Here is a 6,119-nt window from a genome sequence, read left to right as displayed (position 1 = left end):
AAGGCCTTGAAGATAATTTAATCTCTGAACTTAAATTCTTCTCTGAAAATGATAGCTGAGCTATTAAAACTGAGTCAGAAAGCAGATGGTCCTGCACCTCTTGTACTGGGGGCTATGAAACACCTCTCTGCAAGGAATTGACTCCTGGAGAAATTCTGTGTGAGAAGCTTACAGAAAACAGCCACAAAATTACAAACACAAACAAATCTAGTCTCTGGGTTTCTGAATGTAGTGGGTCTGCTATTCCATTCTAATTATTTTACTGGAATTCCATGTAAATGTTAGCTCTGAAACATCAAAGAAATTCCAGGGAATAAATAAAAGCTATAGGAGGCTATGTTTAAGGAGAATAAACAGAATATCCTGTTTAACTGTGAGTGGGCTAATATGACTTCGATTCTGAACAAAAATTATGAAAACCTTCGCAGGACATGCAGTTAGGTAAAGGTTATAAAATAATTGTTGCCAATGAAGATAGATAGTTTTGTTTAAAACTGGTCTTGTTAGATAACTTGATTAAATTTCAAATTTTGTCAATAAAGGTAAATGTGCTGGTCACACATACTGGTCATGGACTTCTTTAACAGATCAGGCTAAGATAATCAGTAGGAGATAAATTCACCCACTCTATATTGCAAGGACTAAATTTTTTTGTAAAAAGTAGCTGTGAGAAGGTTATTATCATCACAAGGGTAGAAAAGGGTTTTTGCTTATAGCTCATTGCTAGCCAGTGCTATTCAATTGTCTCCCTTCAGTTATTTGAAAATAAGTATGAAGTTATTGCTAGAATAATGTTCTGATATCCTTACACTTGCATTGTGCTGTAAACACTCTTGCTGACCAGGTGGGACTGGTCGATAGGGTATGTTTGTATGAACAGGCATTTTATCACAGTGAAATACAATCACGAAGTCCTGTATTTAGAAAGAAGAGGCCCTATGTGTAAGATTTCTGCATGCTAGAAATCAGTAGCCCTGAAAGTACTTACAGTTCATGGTAGCTGCCTCAGTGAATATGTGCTCTTAAGCTGCTATTAAGAGCTTGAATGTAATATTGGATGAGCAAGTGGGAGGGTATTGTGTAGGACTGGAGAAGTGATTACTTTCAGAGATAGGGTTGATGAGCTATTTATTAGAAAAGCATGTTGATTTCTGGTGCTCTGTAGAAAAGGGGACTATAAAACAAGGAAATATGGGAAAAGAATTCAAGGGATGCTCTGAAATCCATCAAAACTTGCTTAATAATTAGATGCTGCAGTGCTAAGTAGAGCAAGGAAACTAAAGGGAGAATTTCAAGACTACAAGTATGCTGTGGGGGTAGAAGTCTTTTGATGGGCTGTTTTACCGAGCTAAAAGGCAAGATCCAATGACTTGAAGGTGAAGCTGTGCACCTTCAGCTTAGAAACAGATCATAGGAGTTTGTTGTTGTTTTAAGAGTTGAGTAACTTAGGTGATGTTGTTTCTTTTGCTCAGTCACTTTCACTCTCTAAAACGTCACCAGAACTCTTTCTGTAAGACTTGCTATAGTATATCTAAATACTTACCTGATACACACTATTTGATTTTGAAGCGCTTCACAAAAAGCTCAGTATTGCTTCCTGCATTATCCAGAGAAGGAAACTGAGGAGCAGTGTTTGCTCTTTCACCAAAGGTTGCACAGCAATGATAAACCTGGGACTAAAACCCAGACATCTTGAGTCTCAGCCCTGTGCTCTACTCCAGACTGCCTCTCCCAGCATTAACAGCCCACAGAGATGATTATGGCCTTGCAACAGTTGTTACTGATCTGAACTTTTTTGGCTTGTGTTACGGAGGAGGTCAGATTAGATGGTGATAACAGTCCATTTTTCCTAGGTTTTGAAACTTCTGAATCTATTTTCTTTTAAGAGAGACATAATAGCTGCAAAACATTTCTGTAACATAGGGTACAGGGAGGGGTTTTGATCACTTTTATGTCTTGCTAAGAATTACTTTTCTTCCGTTTCATCTTAGTCATCTTTTACTTACAGGCCTAGGCCAGATTTGTTTATTGATACTTTAGAGAACATTAAGATTCTCAGGGGTATAGAGTATGCAGTGTATAACCTACATTTGTAGTACATAATATATACCAGTGTTTCTGGTGTTAAAATTTTACCATAAAAAAGAAATATATATATATATACACAAACACACACAGAGGTATGTGTGTATATATATGTATGTGTGTGTGTTTATGTTTGGAAGGTTTGTGGTCATATATCTTCCTTTTTATTACAATAGTGTATGGGTAAACCTTTTAGCCACTTAAAAAAGCAAATTAATTCTGTTTTTATCTACTGTAATTAATTTTGCTCTTACCTTGTAATATAGTACTTTTATGCTTAAAATGCAGCAGTTTCTGGCATGATTAGTATTGGATACACAACTATAGCTCCAGCCTAACTTCATTGATCTCATTAGTGTAACTGACAGTAGAACTTGGCCCTCTAAAATTTAATATGCCAGCCCTAAAATAATTTTAGAAGGTATTTATATATCTCTCCCTCCTCCACCACTACTTGTAATCTGAGAACATCCATGTGGATAAGAATATAGACTTGTCTTTCCTAAATTGAAGACGTTCTGCTCATACCACTGGAGCAACTAACGAAAAAATAAGGCAACCAGATGTTTGAAAATGTTGAAAGTTCCTTTTTTTGGAAAGGTAGCTACATTAAATAAACATTAAAATGCTATTTTTTCTGTATAACTATTCATTTTAATGGCACCCCAAGAGTTCGTCCAAGGGTCTCTGGGTCACTTGGGAGAAAGTATGGTATATTTTGGCTCCACATTCTTTGACTTGCTACAAAGAGCTAATTCTTCCAATTAATGAAATAAATGTTGCTGATGTAGATGGATTGACAAATTATTTAAAAGGCTAATTTATTCAAGCAGATGGCAAGTCTGATATGACTAAAATGTTTTAGGAGGCCTTCCCTGGCAGGAAAAAAACTCTTGAAAGAACAAAATACGTGTGACTGTTTACCCTCATTCACAGGCTGACTTTAACTCTTTTGGGCATCTTCTGTCCACAGGGGCACTGCAATGAAGCTAGGAAGTAGGAAGACTTTTTGTCCTAATTGGACTTTCAAATGGACTTTGTTCAGGGCAAAAGCAACCTGTCCTGGTAAGATAACAGGGATGAATGTCTACAGCTGACATAGCTATAGGTCTGGTAGTCCCTGCTGGCTGTACTCTGGAACACTGTGGTTTCCTTTCAACAATACATTTTTGTCTTTGGACAGCATTCTGAAATAGCTCCATTTTAATCTGGTTCGCAACAGTTTATGAAAGCATTTGTCTTGATATTCTGGGAGAGGAGGGAGCAGCCCCACAGGTTAATGCATGTGTGTGTATCAGTAATGTTGAAGGTGGGAATGGTGAATGGTGAAGGTCTCCATGTACCTGAGACCCTCTTTAGGGTGTATGGATGTGTGGCTGCAATTTCTGAGCCTAACAACTTTTGCTGACTAAGGTGATAGCCTTTGTGTTTACAACCCTGACAGGAAATAGCACTCTCTGTCAGCTGTACTTTACATGGTAATGGAAGGTGTGTTGTTTCATGTTTCTGCCTTGATGCCTAAAGATATAAAACGGGTTACATAGAAAAGTTTCTCATCTTTAACAGCAGTACAACTACCTCTAGTTACGGCTTGAAAAATACTAAAGATGAGTTGAAGAAGTCAAAGGCTCAATTCCGTTTGCCTTGCTTGGAAGCAAGAGTTGAGCTTCTCAGTTGGTGCAGTCAGTATAACATCTGAAGGCTGTAAGGCGATACAGGATGTTGCAGACTGTGGTTTAACATGGATAGCCCAGAACTAGCTTTAAATGCTCTACCTGATGTACCACAGCCAGCGCTGCTGCATGATAGTGCTCAGTTAGTTCTTTAGCAAAGCATGGCGGTTTATTAGCACATGTGGGGCTTCTCGTTGCTGCAGCTGTACTGCTTTTTTTCCCTGGGGTTAGCTTGTTTGGAGCCTGGTCAGTTGTCTGCATGCTATGCTGTGCTATATGCATAAGACAAATGCTACAACTTAGCAGGGAGCAACCATTCCTGTAGTGGAGTTAACATCCATGGTTTCTGGGTCTACTTCAGCGAGAATAATAACTTCAAGAAATGGAATTAAATTGCTTTGCTACTGTATGAGCTTTAATGTTAATTAGCTGTGTGAGTGGACATCTGTGCAGGGCTAACTAAACCTCCAGATCTGGACTGAGCATTCCTCTATTGGGAAGTGGTGGACCTCAGTCTATGTAGATGGATGCATTTTTTTCTTTCTTCCTGGTTTATGGCAGGGGAGCTTTTGGAGGCTTTTATTTTCAGTCACTTGGAGCTCAAATATGAGCTGTCAACCCACAGAGCAGTGTAATATTACAGATAGTTGGATGTTGTTCACTGAGCCCCAAATCACCTCTTAATAAAATATCAGTTTCCATTGTTAGTGAAATTTGATTTCTAAAGAGACATGTCAGGAGTACATGGAAGAAACTGGCTTACCATTCATGTTCTGGTAGTAGCCTAGTTGTAAAAACAGGTTGTATTTGCAGTACATATGGATAACCTCTTACAATGTATTGTTTACAGAGCCCAGGAGAGAAATCTTAGCATCGTGCCAGTGCAAGTATTTTGTTATTCCTTCTCCTGGGAGAAAGGTATGCAAAGAAAATCATTCATTTGTTGTTTTAAGAGGAATATATTTACCTTCCAGGAATTGCATATCACAGATTGGTTTGATTACTACCATTAGTCTATCTGCTGCTGCAGAGTATTTGCTTTACTTTTTAAGGAGAAAACAAAATGTTGTGGTGGTGCAGCACAAATACAGGAGAGATTAAAAGTATATTAAGAGTATTGATTTGCTGTAGAAAGACTGCTTTTTCTGGCTGCACCTATAGATAGACCTTAGGAAAGCAGCCAATGTGGCAGTATCAGAGGAGGAATTTGCATGTGTGCTTAGATTTTTTTTTCTTTTTTTAAGCTTGTAGCCAGAATAAGACATAATCCATTTTCTCCAGCTGTGCCCTGTCTACAGATTGCTCTAGAATTTCTGTGCCTTCAAACTCATCTCTCTCTCTTTTTTTTCAAACAATTCCAAGAGCCAAGAGGTATGTGATTTTGGTATGTGATGAAGGCTCTGAAAGGAAAAGAATAAATTAACATCAAATGGTCCTCTCTCTCACCTGCGGCATATAAAATGTATTAAGGAGGCCATAGCACAGAATCAGCACTACCCCCAACATGCTCTGTATCCCAAGGACTCCTCCCAGTCTATTTAACAAGTTCTTGTAACCTCCAGTGGTGCTACTCACTTTCCTTTAAATAAAACTCCTGCTTTGGGCTTCCTTCTGTGAAATTTTTGATGGTGTCTTCTGGAAGGTACAAACTGGTGAATTCCTCAGGTTCACTTAGTGTTAGAAGGAACTGGGAATAAAAAGTGCTTTTCAGGAGCTACTTCAGGATAGCATCCTTAATTAATATCCAGTTGCATTCTGCGTATTACTGATATGCGCTGTTTCATATTGTTAAAGAGACTGGTACATGTTTGGTGTCACCTGCCTTTTCAAGGGTATCTTTCTTATGTTGTTTCTGTCCAGCCTACATATTAAAGATGGAGTGTCACTAAAATGTCAGCACTTACCATGTTGTCATATCAGTAAATACTCTTTTTAGCAAATCAGAAGCTTAAAGTTATATTTCTTGGTTCAGGCAACATAGTGCAAGGTGATGATGGAGATGTGGAAGGGCATCCTGGGCAGGAAGCACCCTTGGCTGTGACAGTGCTGTGGTTCCACCACCAGTTCTGCTGGAGACTGATATACTCATCCAGCTGACAAAAAAGTGCAGGCACTGAACAATTTAAGGTGCAAAGATGGTATTTATTTCCAAACTGAATGCAAAATGTCAGTTTTTTTTCTGTGATTAGCAAAGAAAGAAAACTGATGCTTTGTGGTAAAAGAACATGACCAAGAAGGGTAGAGGGACAGCAGTTTAGCTGCACTGTGCTGAATGGTCGTGGTATGGTTTTCCTCTGCTCTGTATGAGATAGCATAACCGTGCTTAAACCTCAGTGAAAGCAGCCAGAAAGCCTCATCAGT

This window comes from Dromaius novaehollandiae, chromosome 3, assembly GCF_036370855.1.
Source record: "Dromaius novaehollandiae isolate bDroNov1 chromosome 3, bDroNov1.hap1, whole genome shotgun sequence".
Lineage (NCBI taxonomy): Eukaryota > Metazoa > Chordata > Aves > Casuariiformes > Dromaiidae > Dromaius > Dromaius novaehollandiae.
Note: the sequence above shows the minus strand (reverse complement) of the source record.